This window comes from Oxyura jamaicensis, chromosome 3, assembly GCF_011077185.1.
Source record: "Oxyura jamaicensis isolate SHBP4307 breed ruddy duck chromosome 3, BPBGC_Ojam_1.0, whole genome shotgun sequence".
Taxonomy (NCBI): Eukaryota; Metazoa; Chordata; class Aves; order Anseriformes; family Anatidae; genus Oxyura; species Oxyura jamaicensis.
Window position 1 is genome coordinate 46,879,460 of NC_048895.1, and position 19,143 is coordinate 46,898,602.

The window sequence follows — 19,143 nt, forward strand, 5'->3', positions numbered from 1 at the left end:
GGTTGAGGGGCTGTCATTTGGCCTAAAAGAGATGTTTGGAGTATAACATGGCACTCATTCAATTTCTGCTCCCTGAAAAAAGTGTAAAATTAAGCCAGTGTCAAAAGGACAAATTATTGCTGCCCCTACATGCTGTAACATTTACTCCTGTTTTCTCTAACATGGATTAGCAAGGGTGGCACACACACACACAGAGCATAATCATTCAAAAGATTCACAGTGTAAATAACTGAGAACACAAAATACACAAGTAGGAAATAAATCCACCTGCAACGACGCCAAGACATTTAAAAGAGGAAAATATGTTCCATTTTGTTTAAAAACAGCGTATTGAAAACTGCCTTAATATGGGTATATTTTAAGACATATCAAAAATGATTTGGTAAGAGCATAACGTGCGCTGACCAGGTGCAGTGCGGTGGCCAGGCGGAGCGGCTGTCGCACCGCCATGGGGAGTCCACACGCAGTCCGTGGTCTTGCTCCAGGCAGCGGTGGCAACGTGCCCCTGTCACACATTTAACATCTCAAATAATGCTGCTTACTTATTACAGTCTCAGCCAGCCGGCTAAGGACACGTTTGTCATGACAACGCAACCAACTTTTTGTGTAGTGCCTGCCTTTCACATCAGAAACACGGTGCCCACAAGGGTGAGGGTGGGCTTTGCTCCCAGTGCTGCCTCCACATCACAAGTCCTGTGGGGTGTAGACATACAGCTGCACCCCACCCATATGTCTTTGATCTAAGCCCAAGGATCTTAGAGCCCAAGGATTTTAAGCTGGTGGCCCTTTACCACTGAACCTGAAGAACCATGCTCATGAAGAAAAAGATGATGAACACTGAGGTAAAAATTGCCTATCTCCTGAATATCCATGTAATATATCTGATTGCATTCCAAGTCAATTATGTATATATTATCTTTTTTTTTCTTTTTTTTTTTTTTTTGAATGTTTACACAAATGCAGATGTCACATACAAGAACTGGGCTTCAGAGTAGAAAAGCATTAAATGCTTTGTGATGATTACTCCTAAAGACAGACACTTTCCTATAAATTAACTATTTATTTCATGGGTGTGAGAAGACAGGGTTGTGATATCAACATTGACTGCAATGAATTGATTGTAATGTTAGAAATAATAGATTCAGAGAGTGCACAGAAAACAAGAGCTACTAAATAAAATGGGATTAGCTTATACAGAATACACTATGCAAAAAGTAAAGCACACTAAAATCAAGTGCAATTTAGAGTAGACACGGTTTGCTCTTGCAGAAAACACCTGAGATCAACTGTGCCTCCTCACCTGTGTTGCATGTGCACTGCCAGCACTCCCCAAAACACCTGGAGGTATTTCTGATTTCACCAGTTTGAGCAAAGGAAACCCTGAACCTTGACCTAAGTCTTGGCAAATATGTAAAGGAATTACTGACTTTCCAACCATTTGTCTATTATCTGTAATTTTAAGCCTACACACATGCTCTGTTAATGAGCTTACACAGCTTTCATCGTTCTTTCAAAGAAGTAGTAAAAAAAATCTACTCTCCGGAAGTAAGGGTGATACAATGCATAACGGAGAACTAAACAAGTTTGGTGGAGGCCAACAAGATGCAGTGATAATGCTGGTAGCAAAGGCATCTTCCAGAATCCCATGCTGTAGACTTTTTTTTTTTTTTTTATTATTATTATTATTATTAGAGTATAGTCTGTACAATAAATGATGCCTTAGAAGCTTGATTAAAAGGTGCCCACAAGAATAAGGCAATGGTAAAGGAAGTAGTCTGCTAGGGAAGACAATGTGTGTGATGTACAGACCTTCATTAACATTTCTTTCCTACAGACCATCTGTGCTACATGAAGGTTTGTATCCTCAAGACAGCCATAATTCACATTAAGGTCATGACACAAGTTACAACCAACAATACCAGAAAGGTTGTGTCAGCACTGAGGTCACCTGGCAAGTACCAAAATAGCTATCCCATGCAGTTAGAGAAATTAAAAAATCTTTCCGACAAAAAGATAATGATTAACCCAACAGGACAACATCCACTGAACGGATGAGTCAGAATGATCTGCTCAATGCACCTAAGGGTAAATATCTAGTCATAATAATGATGATTAGTTGGAAAAAATAGCTACTGAAGTGTAGCGATCTCGGCATGCCCTTCTCTGATTTGACTTCAGTTCCAAGTTAGTTTGCATGAGGAGCCAACTTTGTCAGCCACAAAAATGTTGCATATGTAAAGTGTGAACATGGATCTGATTCAAGCTCTTTATGAAGTTGTCCTTTGTGAGGGAGAATAAATCAACATGAAAATGCGAGAAAGCACATTTGTCATATCTTGGTCTCAAAGTGAAATGTCTGGCAAATTCATCATGCATCAAGAACTCTTTTCAGAGCAAATGTTGTTATTGCATTTAGAAGAAACTCACTGAAGCAGTGCTTGCAGATCTAGAGGATTACAATCAGGAAAATATCTCGTTTTCCCTTTCTGGATTAAAATGTTAGTCTCCTAAAGCCTGCACCAAGGGTTCCATGGCCCTGGAAAGTGAGGTGGAAGGCTCTGCACCTGTCAAGACCTGTGCTGGTCTTGACAATGCAGCACACCAAGGCGAGCAGCGGCACTCCCTGTCCTGCCATAAGCACTCACGATGCCAGCTGCTGTAGCCGAGGAAACCCTGCTCAGACCTGCAGGGACTGAACTCAGCATTTGGCAGGGAAGGGAGGAGGATTTGAGTTGTGCTATAAAACATGGTTTGCATTTAAGTCTAGACATGCTTCTATTTGTGATTCGGGACATTAGAGAAAATCTAGTGTTACATATATGGCATTTCATTTCATTTTTAAAAATGTACAATGGTAATACTACAAATTTAAAATTGTATTGCATTAAAGAATGATAGGCAAGTTTTTCTCAAAGCATTAAGAGCTTCACAGGGCAGTTTTTAAGTCCTAGGGTGGACAACAAAAGTTAAAGCTCAGGCAGACCTATTTCTACCTCTAGATATTTTTTAGCATCTGAAAGTGGCCTAGACATTCTTTCAGATTATTAGATTTCACTTCGAGGCAGGCCAGATCTCAAATAGGGTTTTTCCCAAATAAGTCAAAGTACTTTTCTGTAAGTCACAGATAATAGATTTTGCTCCTGATGGTGGCTCTGTTTCATGGAAAGCACAGATTCAAACTGGAGTTTTCATTTATATACACCTATTGTATGGACATATTGAATACACCTATTGGTGTAGGAACATTGTAGATCTTGGGTTACTGCAATTTCCCCAGATGCTAAATATCTGAGGAATGCTTAGTGTTGGAGCACAGAACGATACTTAAAAGAGATTTCTGAAGACACTGAGAAGAAAGCCCCATGTCCCCAGGTTAAACAATTTGTTTATTTATTTATTTGTAATCAAATTGTAATTCAAAGGCCATTCCTTTATTCTTAACCAATGAACTTATAAATACATATATACCCACATAGATTTAAAATTATCTTGGAACAAGAGGGTTTGTCTTGGAACAAGAGGCAGAAATTTTTGAACTACTATTAGTTAATAAATAATAGGGAGTTGGATATGTTTGGTTGGCTGCTGTTTTAATGTTGGTGTTTTTTTTTTTTTTTTCTGTTTTTGTTTTTTGGATACAAATCATTACAGCTACTAGGAAAGATAGGCACCATCCCTCCCCTTTTGAATCTTGAGAAACAGATATACTGAAAGGTAAAGTGACTTGCTCCAAGTCATGGAAAATATTAGACACAAATCATGCATTCTAACTTCTTGTTATAGACAATGAAAGTACTACTAATGGTGAAATTTAACTATAGTAAAAACTACTTTTGAACTGCTACCTCAGTTCATCCTAGTCAAACCAACAGACCATTTCATCAGTTAAATGATTTCAGTAATCCAACATGCTAACCACTAGCTGCATAAGACTTTTGTTTCAAAAAACAACAATGAAGGTATTGCAGTGTGCAGATATATTACTCAGTATGGAATCACATTTCTACAAAAAGCCTATCATAGAACACCATACAGTTAAGCAGTACAAATTAGCATTAAAATATTTTGTGCCAAATTTCAGGACTTTATCCCTACTAGGAGTTGGCAACAAAACATAAATGAAAGCTCACTGACATGATATACTGATTGGCATGTCTGTGTGTCAGGGTTCACATCTCATAACTTCACTGCTCAGGTAGAGTTCAGAGCTTAATGAATTTCTCAAAGTCCTCTTGTTAGGATTAGTTTAATTGCCATAAAAGATGCTGGCTTCCTGACCGGAGCGGAAAGTGAAAGCCCTTGATGAGTCAGTGCAGCAGGAGGCAGGACTCCTTTGCACCGCTCCTGCCACTCTGACTCATAGTTCTGCTTTGAAATTGCTAGCTCCAGGAAGGATGAGGTAGCTTGGTCTTCTTGCTCATTTAATTGCAAGTCTGTGAAAAGTTACAGGATGCCAAGAAATGGAGGGTCACTGGCTAAGAAACAGAGGGTTCATTTCGCTCAAGTAAAGGACAAGGCACACGGAGATTACGACTTTGGGTCATTACCAACCCAGACATAAAATTCTGCCTTCCATGCCCGAAGACTCACAGCAACATGGACACCAATTTTAGATGCTTCTCAGGATTTGTCTAGATTATGTGTACACAGAAGCACGAACGGGCCTCACACAGGCTGGTCCCAAAGCTCAAACACTGGAAAGAAGAGACCATATAGTAATTTAGGTGGGAACAAACCTTGGAGTCATCTGGTCCAAACGCCCTGCTCAGAGTCAGCTCCATTTTCAAAGTTAGATCAGGTTGCTCAGGGCCAAATGCCTGAAGTTACTCAGAGCACAGTAATCACAGAACCAGAAATGGCGCAGAGGTCCTTGAGCTGGCAGGGCTCTTCACCAGCCATTTAAAATGCGATGAAGGGAAGTGTTCTTTAAATATTAAAACATATTTGGTGAAGGTGGATTTGCTGAAGTTGCTTCATGGGGAGAATTGTTGTCTGTTTTGATACAAAGCAAAACCAAGCTTTTGTCATAGAAACAGACACTATCCTGTTATATAACGTTGTTTTTGGAAGCTTAATCGTATACCGAAGAAAGAAGCACATATTTGGATGAAAAATTAATAAAAATTTGTTAACACTCTTTATACTATGAAAACATCATTAAAAAAACAACAACAACAACAACACAACAAAAAACACTTATCTTTCAAAACACTTTAAAACATTAAAGCTGGAAGTACTAATAAACTTTAAGGAGGGCAAATCTTTGAATATGCACAAATCTGTTTTTTTGGCAAATCTTTGAATATGCACAAATCTGTTTTTTTGACACTATCAACATTTAGAGTTCTTTGTCTCTTGCTTTACTTGGCTCCTCATTCTATTTTTCATCACTAGTGCTGAATGTTTATCACTTCACAATGCTGCAGTACTGCGAAGATTGCAGGAGAAAATTTCAATCCAAGGAGAAATCATGTACGCTTGGAATTAGAATACTAATATAAGAAAGAATACTAATATAAAGAATTTTCTGCTCATCATAAGTTTTATAAAAAAAAAAACACAACACTTTATACATTTGATATAAATTTGCTGGGTATTGTTTGTCTAAATAAGATGCTTACAAGATTTTTAAAATTCTCATTAGAGGCATTGCATTTTAACATAAAATATAGATTCTTTCTAGTGTTATCTTCCATATGCAGCTAGCTTTTAGCTTATTTCATAAATTAGCATTTATTTTAGAATGCAAGTGTTGTTACTGTAAATACTATTCAGAAAGTCAACAATTCAGTACGTGGAGGGAGCGCTCAGATTGGAAAGGAAACATTTGACTGACTTACTGTTTTACTAATGACGCAAGCCTACTGTAGATAGCTGTAACTACTTGTAAATTGCTGCAGTACAAAAAAAAAAAAAAAATCAAAACCAATAAAAAAAATCCACCAAAAAACAACAGCTGAAAATGAGCCAAGACAGCAGCTGTTATCACAGTTTTCCATTTCCAGGAAATGTTAGCAACATCAGATGTAATCCATTCTAAATCCAGACTTTTTTTTAAAGTTGAACTAAAAAATGTAGAAATCACTGATTCTGTAACAAATGATATTAGCAAATACATTTGACCAATGAGGTAATCAAGAAGAAAAGATTATTGTACATTTTTCCTCTATAAGCATTTAAACTTCTCCAATGAATTTTGACTTTGAAGTTTGCCTATGTTTGTGCTAGGGATCAATATCAAACAAAGTAGTGTTAAATAATCTTAGATAAACAGCATGCACAACAGGGGAACTGAAACTGGAGTCTGAGATCTCTGTGGCCTTGGTACACTGTTTACTGTTGCAAAATTAGGCCACAAATCATGCTTAAAGTGCAACAAGAGTTGCACCACTTATGTGAATCTGATGTTCTTCCAATCATTTTGGACATATGTAAACTAGTACAAAGTAAATATATATATTTTTAATGGAAAACACGTTTGCGAGAGCAAAATTTGCATAGCTTTGCTGCTCTGATGTGAATTACATTTGCTTGTTACACTAGCTTCTCATCCAACTACGGCACAATTAATACAAAAGAAATTAAAACTATGGAAAATAAATCTGTGTGTTTGTGTGTGTGTGTGTGCAATAAACATATATATATATATTTAAAGTAATTAAAAGTGACAAAGCTGAAAGTCCCCAAATGCTTTCAGGATCACTGATTTCAGTATAAAATGTAATGCTATAACAGCCAATTTTTATTGAGTTCATTTATACTTAAAATCATGATGCTTGACAACCTGTCCTCCTTCCCCTCTTCTTCTCCTCTTAGAATATCTTTATTTATGTAACCAAAATTATTTTAAGGGAAAGTATTTTTAGTGTTTTTTTTTTTTTTTTTTTTTTTTTTACAGCAAAAAGCTCAGTAGTAATTTGTTACTCCGTGTTAATAAATTGATATTTTTGTATATCTGTAACATATTAATGAAATTTGTTATATCTAAAAATGCTATTCAAAACTGTTATCATTTTAGGACCCCATTTCATGTAGCTGGCCCATCAAAATTTAATTGACAACTAAATGACCTTGATGACAGCTTTTGTAACCTTGTAATGGGATGGTGAGCCCTTTATTGCCACTGGAAAGCAACCATATAAAAATGGGTTGCTATACGAAAAATTTCCCATCAGAATTATGGGATGAAGTTGCCTGAAGATATGCCTGAAGTTGCCCGTTTTATAGTTTTCCAGTTCCCTAGTTAAGTGAAATAAGCAAGAACCCAAAGTCAATTGAGAGTGTTTCAGCAGTGATTTGAGAAGGTACAAGGAGATGTAAGCTATGAATGACTGTGTAGATGGGTGAAGATTTCTTTCATTGCTGTGGGACAAGAGCAGAATTTATTCAGTTTAAAGGACAGATAGCTCTGCAACTGGAAAGTAGTGATTTGTCCTGAAACCAGACAGAGAAAGTAATATCCCATAATCAGTGATCTGATTACTGTTTCTTTCTGTGTTTTTCCAATTGGATCAATGCATATGACAAAAAATAATGACCCTCCCAAGACATGAATTTGCATATTTTACAATTGCATAATAAACAACTATGTATTTTACATTAAGGAGAGCTTACATTTGAATTTCTAAAGCTTTTCAAACAAACAGAAAAAAAGTAATTTTTGATACAACTAAGATGTATTTTTTTTTTTTTTGTATTCCTTACCTACAAGAATGCAAGGCAGATAAAAGAGAAGGAAAATCCTGTCCCCTAGGTGTGGTGTTTCTGCAGGTTCACAGCTTTTGACCCGTGAAAGCTGAAGCTTTTAGAAAGCAATATAGGAACTGCATATACATCATATACAGACTGATTTTTAATTCTCTCAAAAAACTGTCTTATGTTTTTCAAAATTTTCAATGCATTAAACGTGAAGAAAGATAAGTGAAAAAGGAGAACTATTTCATTAATGACTCTAACTGGAAAGCAGTCACCCTTCTTTACCTTACATATGTAACCTTTTGTTGCCTGACCTGTAATTCAAAAGGGTGCCAGGTATGAAGAAAGCAAAAGGCCCAGCAGCATCCAGCACAATGAGCTGATTGCCTGAGATCTTCTTACATCACAGACAGATTTATAAGAAAGGCCATAATGCTCTGAGACATGAAGTTACATGCAAAAACAGTAAGTATCTAAAGTCATAGGAAACTTCTCTTGTACAGCATTTCAGTCTTGTGAAGTGATGTTTAAGGAGACTGTATCCTGATATGCCAGCAAGGCACTCCTGTATCCTGGGGCATGCAGTTAGGTGAGGACACCCTACCACTATCAGCCTACAGCTGAACAGGAAGAAAACAGCAGACAGCTGTCCCAGTCTTTGTATCTTGTTGTGTGTTTTGGAATGATAAAGTAGTAATCTGAAGAAGAGCAATTTGAGGGATGGGCAGTATGAAAGCTCGCCTGTATAGCTTGCTCCATTCTTCACATCTTGTTCTGAGTGAAACTTCTTTTGAAAATGTTATTTTAAATATTGGCACCAAGATATCTTCCTTTAAAGAGCTATTTAGCACTTTTTACTGATGTTAAATGACATCATTATCATTTGATAATTTCTCTGGATCATGTATTTCTCTGAACATGCGTTTCTCCAGAGATAAATCAATGACAGGAAGGTTGTTTGCTGGCATGCTGTGAAACTACATAACCTGTCTTGATAATTGCTAAAAGTCAACTATCACAGGTACAACTGCTTATTGTCCAGCTTGCTATCAAAACGGCAGGGACTCGAACAGTGAAGCATGCTGATACTGTGAGCTCCTGAACTGCCTGACATTTTCATTCATCTGAGAACCACTTTGCTCAATTTCAAGAAACTGAAGGAAGCTGAACTGCAACAGCAGTTAACAGGAAAAAATGTCATTGATAACATCAGTGGGTTTCTAGAAAGACAGAAGTTATTTACACATGTTTTTTTGTCCCACTGCTAAGACCACCTACTAAGATTTGGAGCACTCTTGCAATAGACAGAAAGATTTTTTTTTTTTTTTAATGGAATTATGCAAATTCCATAAGATTACTCCCTTTACTATCAATGTAGAATCTACTTACTACTACACCATTTATGTAATAGGTATCATAGTTTCCAGATTGTGTTTTTTAAAATCTAATCCTATTTTTTCCACAAAGTGATTGCAGTGTAAAGTTATTAAAAAAAACAAGCATTTTTATGATGCCTAAATAAAATTGTTCATAATAAAGAAAAAACTGCAAACAGCAGGTGTGTATAAAAACAATAGGATGGGAAATAGCTAGTGGGTTTTTCTGAGATAAAATTATTATTCATATATATGACAATATTTTAAGAGGAATTTTTTTAATATATTAAGTATGTGCATTTCTTTTACTAAGTTTTATTATTCTTGTTTATTCTTTTAAGAAAATTGTGTTGTTCCAATAAAACTTATTAATGCAGAACCTTTTCCTCTTTGCATACAGTATTTTTTTTAAAAAAAGTAAAGAGCAATCGTAAGTCCTACCTACAGGAGAAAGGATTAAGACTGTTTTTCTGATTTACAGTGTCCATGATAAAAATGTATGGCTGACATGTATGAAAAAAAAATATTTCTTACATTGCTTACACACAATTAATTACAATTATCCATAAGCACATAATCTCTTAAGCCTATACTTGATTTTCCACATTTACCGAAATAGACCTTGAAATTTATCTATTCTGGGACTAGGCATGGAAGTAAAAATGGATTTTCTGTGTGCAAACAGGATACATGACATGCTCAGCAGGGTAAGTTCCACCTCCCCTCACACTAGTAATACCTTTCCTATATCCATATGGGTGCCTTTGTGTACAAAACATCCAGCTGCTAACAATGCAGCAGTTCTAGCTCAGTTTGTGACATGTTTTAAAAGACATTCACTTCACTACAGAAGCAGTGAACCTGACCAACAATAAGGATTGATAAAGAATATTTGCTTGTATTTTGCTCTCTTTGTCCTAAACTGCTGCAAAAATCATACATCTACAAGCTGATGGAGGTGTACTAGTCACAGTAAGTTCATCTCCCTTGCATTGGTCATTTGAGGGTTTAGCGTGGCATGTTGCTGTGCCAGAGCTTTACGGCCAAGGATCAGATATTTTGCAATTTGTTAATATCCAGTTAATCCTGGCATAGTAAGGAAAATGTGACCACTTACATTCTCCAATACATAGGTAAAGCATGCTACATTTTGCAATTGCAATCTTTTATTTTTTATTTTATTTTTTTTTTTTTTTTATGCATCATTCACTCATCTTACAGACCTTCTATCTCTGGTCCCAGACAAGCCTACATCTGTTCAGATTCAAAAGGAAAACATCTCATATGCACACAAACACATCAGGACAGGGAGGAAGAGACAAAAGAAGAAGTCAGTGATATGGCTGAATGCTCTTGGTCAACTCAGGCTAGCCTAGAGATTTCTAACAGGCAAGAAAACAGGTAAATAGCACTGCAGAGCACAATATGCTCTTACTGAGTATTTGCCAGCTTGCATTCTCATGTACTCCAATGAAGAACAAAAGCAAAAAGCTGTCAAGAAAAATCTTCCCCAGTTACTGAAATATGCTGTCTTGCACATCGATGATTTGAGAGTAGCACTCACAGTATAACTAGCTTTAATGAAATGGACATTGCTATGAAAGAAAGTCATGAGTTTTTTTGTTTTGTTTTACATAAATTTGGGACACATTGAAAAGATAGTCTGGAATACAGCTTGACTAATATCTGAGAGATACTTTATGAGTAATATTATCTCACAATTTTCCTGGAAAGCTTATTGCTTTGTGGATAGGGTCATCATTCAGAGGAAAGAGAGAAGTAACACCTCACAGAATTCCTTTATCACCTTTCTCCAGCAGGTCACAGATGGCTGTTCCACATCCTACACTGCCTAATGCAAATGGCTGCAGTGAGTATAAAGGTCTCTGATGCGACTGCAGCTGCAGTGCTGAATTGGTACCCATGGAAGCTCTGGCTCAGGAGTAACAGAAAACACTGCTTCAGAAAAGTATTACTGAGCATTTTTGGATAACAGCAGCTAATGCAGAATGATGACTTTTGAAGGAAAATATAGAATGTTATTTTAAGGGAAAGGAATAACCTATACTAGTCTATAATGTCAGCAACGTTCTTGAGGAGTCATGAAGAAATTTCATCACTGAATGGTGATATCTGGAATGCGCTTCCTGAATTATTTGTCCTAGCACAGACAAAGTTTATTGAGCACTTGACTGATAAGTAAAATAGACAATTCTTGCCTCAAGGACAAGAATGTGAACATGGGAGGAGTAGAAGACAAAGAAAAACAAAGGCTGAAAAAGGAGGAAAGGAAGCCAAGAACATTCATTTGGCTAATTAATTTTCTTAAGCATGCTCCAGAAAGGTTCCAGTTTATATGAATATGTACATTATGGATTAGCATAGTTATTCCATAGTGTAAGTTATTCCACAGTGCAATTTCATATATATACTGATGGTTACCAATCAGTATGTTATATCCAAGCCTGTTGAGTTTCTACTGTCATTTAGTAGCAAAACAAGATGAAAAGTTATATAGGCTTATCTGCACTTCTGTAGCAGGGATCCAATATCTTTGCTTTACAGTTCTGAGCAAGAATCTCACCTACTTATAAGCATATTTTGGGAAATGATTAGAAGTGAAGGCCAACCTTATAAATGTAAGTATAGGGATCCTACAGGATGTGCGCTATCAGCATAAGTATTCTCTGTTTTAAGATGGAGGAGGTGGATTAAAGCTGTTGATTAGTATATGAGAAGAGAGGTACCAGTAACCTGCAAGTGTTTTAGATCTCTCTTTTTCTTCCTTACTTTTAATTATATGGATCAAAAATACAGTCATCCTGACATCTCTTGCTGGTTTGGTAGTATCCTCATTATAGAGAAGCATAAGCTTTCCTCTCTGCTTAATATCAAAAAATGCTGAAGAGTCAGTAAGTCATTTTAGGCTTATTTGTTATCAGATCTAGTGCCTCAGCCATCTGCCTCAACAGCTCTTCAAACTGTTGATAGTTGTCTGGCAGTGAGACTATAACTACTGCCTCCAAATCCTCAGGAGCTGTTCAGAAAGGAAGGCTGATAGCAGTTTATTCACATATCCTCACCATTGTAATATATCCATATCTAGCAGCTCAGATTGGTATAGACAGGGGTTACGATTCTAGATCTTTAGGGGAAGTGGTACTATAAGGTAAGAACTAGGTTTTACAGGATAGGAACAATAATAATGCTCATAATTTTCAGCTAACAGACTGACTTGATTTCACATACCCATCGAAGACAACTGTGAGAACAGCCAGGCAGAATTAGAAACATAGTGAGGGAGACAACATCATAGTACAAATCTCTTATAAACAGAATTGACATTTCAGACCAAATCAAATTCTGTCATGTGAGCTCTGCAGGAGAATCCATAGGCTTGCACTAGACTTAGTTCACTGCATAAAGCAGGTGCTACATTCCCAAGAGTGCCAAAGTGAGTAGAAGGCTGAGTGTGGAGTCTCACAGAGGCAGCCAGTGGGAAACAGCAAGCAGAACCAACTGTCTAAAATCTTGCTTTTCCCTCAAGGCTCAGGTTTTTGCATCCATCCTGATGCTACAACCCAGAACCTTTCCTTAAGATATCTGTCTTCCTGATAGATATCCATTCCTTTTCCTCCTGGGTGACACTGACTACTTTCTTTAAAGGAAGTTGTGCCTCAGGACGATAGTAATACCTGTTTCCCACAAATGTGTGTTCTTTCAGTGCTATGCCCTTTTACAATAATAATGTAAGTTTTCTACAAGTTCTACCGGCTGAAAGATAGTATAAGCTAAGGCCTGTTCTGACACCTTGTATGTGCTGTACACTTGCAATATGTAACAACTGAGTTGTGCCAATCTTTCTCTTGATACGGGCACGTATTTGGATCTCTCCCCTCTACCCAGATACTTACTTTGTGAGAAACTCTATCATTTCTCCAGTTTGACTGAAACAAGACAATAAGTTAGAATATTACATGAGCTGAGGAGGGCAAAGGCTTACAGCAAAGAATAATACTATGGCCCCATAAGCCTTGTATTCTTAGGAAGGCAGGCAAAGAAAGATGGGTGAGGGCAGTAATGGCTGCCTTGGTTTTTATTTTATGAAAATCTAGTGGTGGAGGACCCCACCCAGGAAGCCGGAAACACATACAGCATTGTTCAGCCCGTGTGGTTTCAAATCTGAATCTTTCATGATCCAGGACATTTCACCTAATTATCAAATTAGTTACTCATAGAGAGAGTCTCTTTTGACCTTTATGCATATGAGTTAGCAATAAAGAAGCTGTAAGACAGACCTTTTGTTAGATGATGAACTCGTGCCATTTTTTTCGAACAGAGACACCCAAAGTTTAGCACCTGAATCCAATTTTAGGCAGCTACCTGAGCAGGCTGATCCAGAGCCCTTACCAGTTCCCAAATGAAGGCTGCAGTGAAACAGAACATCTGTACGTGAGGCTAGCTACTTAAATACAGATTTACATGAATACAGCTACAGTGCCAAGTTTTAAGTGTTTTGACTTGAACTAACTTCCTAACAGATGGTTATTCTGCATCTATCTTCATTTATTTATGTCTGTTTATGTTTACACAGAAGTAATAACTGATCTAAAAGTGATACAAGCTTATTCCTTGTCTTCTTATTAATTTATATTGCAATAACACTTAAAGATATGATTCTACTGTGCAATCTAAAGAAATTACATAAGTATGGTTTCTCTTTATCATACTCATAGAAGAGTATATATTTAATATATTTAAGAAATATTTAAGAAAAAATGCTACAACTAGAATGCAAAGTGAACAAAGATAAATTAGCATCATCTAATTTGTAACATTGCTCAAGTTTAAGCTATATATTAACAACAAAAAAAAAAAACAAGAAAAACAAAAACAACAAAAAAAAAAAAAAAAACCCCAAAAAAAAACAATAAAAAAAAAAAAAAAAAAAAAAAAAGGAGAAAATAAAGAGAAAATACATAAGTATATATATCAGAAGATTCAGAAGGTGAATTCAACAAAATTCATCCAACATTTCTTAATAACATAAATCCCATGTGATATAAAATGCAGTTCTTGGTGTCACAAGTAGATGTGTCTGATTCAGGAAACAATCATGTAAGTGTATAAGTGATTACAAAATCAGGAGTAAAGTGTGTTTATTTATATCAAAACATTTCATAACTAAAGAAGAAGTAAGCAACCCAAACATCTACAAAGTATTAAGAAATGAACAGCCTGGTACTGCTATCAGCTATATTCATACCTCGCCATGTAAATCAATGAGTTTCAGAACCATAAATGAGCAAGTTAGCTCCTGTCTGTTCACTACAACGATCAATTAGCTTATCTGCAATATCAAAAGTACTAACTACATTTTTATCTCACAGTTTTTTTCACAGTACCAAAAGTGCAAGAAAATCACAGCCATCCATTATCCTTCTAACCAGAAAAGGCACATGTGACTATTAGACTTCGGCAATAAATACCATGAGAAAGAAAGCTTTTCAGCTTTGAAGTTGTAGCTATTGATATGTAAGTTGTAATATTCAAGGAAAACAAACTTTGCTGTGTTCATTTCCTTACATTATCGCAACATGCATTTTTAATGCATGTTGTTAACTACAACCACCTGAAGAAGATTCGGAAGATCATTACAGTTGCCACCATTTAGTATACACCTGTATGTGCACTGAAACACCACTTCATTTGTACTGAGAGATCAGATCTAGAAGGAAAGACATGAAAATTTTCCCACTGAACAATAACGATTGTTTGTTTCTGTAAGCCAAACAAAATTTTCAGGAAACATTAACTCAAAAAATTATTGATGTAGAACAATTTTCATCACATCAGCTGCAGAATTCCACTGGGGAAAACAGAAAGGAGAAACCCTTAGGCCACATTTTGTATGACCTAATTCTTTCAAGGGCACGTTTCTGCAAATTTTTAGGAAGTGTCAACGCAAATGAACTACAGTTCCCACTGTGATATTTTCATGGAATCTCTGCATGACCTCCAAACAGCATACTTTGCACCAAGACAACAAGTACATAGCTGTGTTGTATAGTTTTATTACTTTGGGATGTAAGCGAGCAGAAAAACAATTATCACACATTCAGCAGAAGCTACACTTCTATAAATTTCTGGTATTCTAGTACTGAGATTCTCAGTTTCCAGTCTATACACTGCTACCAGTTAATGATTAGTCTGCTACTATTTTGGTGAAATTGTACTCCAGTCAAGGGAAATGAAGTAAAAAAATGAGGACTAAAATAAACTAAAATTGTCAAAGTTTAATTAGAGCATCAGCTGGACTCAGCTGTGATGAGGTCATCTTTCTATTAAATTCAATACACTGAATTCACTAAGAGCAAGATCAAACTCTATGATTTTATTTTCATTGGTGAAGTTTAATAGAAACATGGATTAACTTTTTCCTCACATTATTAAATTGTTTTATATTAACATAAAGCAGAATACAAACATTTTTCTCTCTGAGAGTAATTTTAGGATCTGTCCATTTACTTTCAGTAGGAGCAGTGCCATGCACTTTATTTTGAGGGAAACCATGATTCTTCAAGAAAGAAAAATATTAACTCTTTTGACTTTATCAGCATTTCATTCTAGTGGCTTTCAATGTCAGACAACAGTTTCTTACTTATAAGATTTTAAATCATGCTGGTTTGTTTCTAAATGAGTAGTTGCAGTTCATATGAGTATGCAACTTAAGTTTTTCATTTAACAACTGAAGAGCACATTTTAGCTATAGCTGATAAAAACATGATAATTAAAAATAATGCTTTAAGAAGTCATAGGATTTTATCTCAAATAATTATATATATGCATAACCTGATATTAAATTCTGTATTTCTCCTTTAGAACATTTAAGTATAATTATATTTCACATTTGACTCCCCTCACTACCCTTTCTTCTCACTCTCTCCACCCCCATATATTAATGGGCATTCACAACAGCTTTACTAGCTATATCTATTGCAATGTTTCTGGGTTCATGACAAATGAGCTCTAACTTGGTACAAAAAGTATTGATAAAACCTGAGTGCCCATAAACATATGTTGCACTGAAATATTATGTATGAAGCTTTTCATCCCTCCACCTATTATTTAATAAAGAAAGGTCAAAAATAATTTAGGTAAGGCAGAATAGCATGTTAAATGAAAAAGGTCAGATGCAGATAATACACATTTTTCACTTTAAATCGTACATAAAGTTTATTTGTAGACCTTTGAAGTGGATGGGAAACTTGAGTGTTTACTCAGCTGGAACTTTAGGTATTTCATATATAATGCATATGTTCCCGTAAATAGTCTAAACTGACTACTACAAGCATAGTGGGATGTTGTATGCACATTTCGAATGTTCCATAAAACAGATCAAAAATATAATCTGGGCATCAATTGTTTAATGCTTCACAGTGACTATTCACCGGTAGGTACATTGATAAAATTTTGTATATAATTTTCTAAGAGAACCACAACCTCCTATTCCTTAATTAGTCTATGAATACAAGGAAATATATAGGGAACACATATACTGCCTCTATATATTTTTTCTTTTTAATTCTGGATTTCCTCAGAAATTATTTTCATAATCATCCTTAATGTACACTTCTATATTCACAGGAATATTTTCATTGAGGAAAAACTGTTAAAGTCCATAATCTCAGCTGTCAATAGTTCCATCATGCCATTTCTTCATCTCTAATGTGTGTAACATTCTCAGCTTTCACCTTTCCCAGTGTCTCACAGAAATCAGCTCTTAGGATAGAGCAGTTGTGCAAATTCAGATTTCATCAAGATAGAAAATGATAAAAGTGAGAAGAGAATATTCTGTTGAATTTTGCTAAAGCTATAATCTCCCAGCCTATCACTTTACTCTGAGATATTCTCATGCTAACCAGACCATCAAAGCAATCCATTTGTATTACTTGGCATTGTAGAGTGACTGAATAGTTTAAAATTTTGAAAAAGGCCTTTTTCCACCTGAGTGACTAGAAAGCTGTATCCAAGCCTTCTGTATAATGATTAGGCCCTGGCTTGCTCATTGAAAACTGTTGGAATGAATTACTGAAATTCATATTACTTTGATACAAGTACATTATTGTTATCCTTTAAAATTGCTAAGCCAAAGGTGTGGTCTCCATCCTAAATGTCAAAGTCCTTTAAGAAATGTTTTACCTACATTCTTCAGAGTATATTTCTCCAACAGAAGACTGTCATCCTCAGTTGCTTTCTTTTGCATTAACCATGATCTATCAATCTGAAAAACAAAGCTCATGGGAGCAGAATATAGGCTAATTCAATAAACAGAACAAAAGATTTCAAATTCCCTGTCAGAGGATATTAGATTGACCACAGTTCTCTGAGCTTTCTGAACAAAGCTGAAAATTCACTTCAAATTAGTATCCTCATAGCCACTATACAAAGTAGCTAAGAAGAAAAAAATAGGACATGGATCAGGGTGGAAAAGGTGAGAGGTTAAGTGTAAATTAGATTGCTGAGCTATATTGTGATTCTAATTAGTTTTTGGAAACTACTCAAATCCTATGACAGGTAACATTAAAATATTTATATGAGAAGGTGAGAAATACTTTGCTCTGCAAAAGTATTTAATGCTGGGAAATGTTATAAGAGAAAACAAGATAGCTTTTTTTTTTTTTAATTTACATTTAAATAATCACATTAAGTAATAAATATTTTGTGGCTGTTATCATAACCACAATTGATTGCTTAGTTGCAATAGTTTCTAAAGAGGAAAATGGTTTAAAAGATAAGAAAATGTGCTATTTAAAATGCATGTGTATATTACCTTGTATTTGTAATAAGATATGGATCATAACTATGTAATTGACTGGCATTCAATTAAAAAGCTTGAAATTAAGTAAAGATGGCTGTGTATTGAACTGTTTCCTTTTAGTGCACTTCTGCTGGCAATTCAACAGATCACTCTTGAACTGTATCATCAAGGGTGTAGAATTGTAAGTTGAAGAGCAGAGTCAGAGATAATCAACATGCTTATCTGTCCTTCAGAGCTGTTATCCTGGGCAGTGCACATTTTGTCTCCATCTTTTGAACTAAGCAGAGAATTAGAAAAAAAAAGGAAAAAAGTACTTTTTTTTTTTTTTTCAGAAAGTTGAATTTCAACTAGCATAAGATAATTTATTTGGAGTGATAAGCATTTATATGAGCTGAAGATCTGGCCAATTCTATTACTGTTAATTAAAAAAGAGGAAGAGTTTTTTTTTTTTTTTTTTTTTTTTTTTTTACAAAGACTAATTAATTTATTATTTTCTGAAACAACAAGCAAAATCATGTTACCATCTTAAAAGCATATAGCAAAGCATACTTGGAATATTTGGGTCCCTTAAAAATAATTTATGATGTGGCATTAAAAGTTCCATAAATGTTTATTGACCTAGTAGGAAATATATGTTATTTGAATGTTCAAATTGCTTGCACATAGTGTGTAGTTTGGTATCAGGAAGAAGAATAAGAGTTATTATTCTTAAGATTGAGTGGAAAACAAACAAACAAACAAAAAATCAACTTCTTAAGCCTTTAGGTCTTGACCTGAACAAGTGTTGTGGGGAAGAGCCCACTCTTCGATATTATGAGCCTTCAGTGCTGGAGATCATTCCCTGGAGCTGTTTCATTAGACCTGATTCACCACAGCCCATGTGAACAAGGAAATGGAAAGGCTGTAGTCTTTAGGGATGTCTATAAATAATAAAAAGATGAATCCACTTCAGGAAACTGAAGTAAATGACTAAGGAAGAGATGTTTCCTAGTCTTGTATCTAAGGTCAAATTCACTTCATGAATATATGCATGTCTCCTATTGTAATTAATGGAGGTGCCAATAGGTCTGCAAACAGTATCTAAGATAAGGCAGCTACTATTCTGAGCAATAATAACAAGAGCATAATGTAATGCTAAATATCTGGTAAATTGACCTCAGTGGCATTTATAAATTTGGATCTAAATACAAAATGCAGCTTTTTCAATGTTAAGTCACCATTAATGATTTTTATACTCTGTCTGTATGTTAT

General features: G+C 35.4%; 1 protein-coding gene and 2 long non-coding RNA genes across 3 annotated transcripts in view; 2 read left to right on the forward strand and 1 right to left on the reverse strand.

Moving 5' to 3' along the window:
* Positions 1 to 19,143, reverse strand: part of PACRG (parkin coregulated) — a 210,800-nt gene that overhangs the window by 1,151 nt on the left and 190,506 nt on the right. The gene's annotated exons all lie outside the window — the stretch shown is intronic.
* On the forward strand, positions 583 to 1,919 carry LOC118165316. The gene is made up of 2 exons (XR_004749981.1): positions 583 to 842; positions 1,835 to 1,919. It is a non-coding gene; the product is annotated as an uncharacterized LOC118165316 (long non-coding RNA).
* Positions 10,315 to 18,386, forward strand: LOC118165315. Its single transcript, XR_004749980.1, has 2 exons — positions 10,315 to 10,472; positions 10,892 to 18,386. It is a non-coding gene; the product is annotated as an uncharacterized LOC118165315 (long non-coding RNA).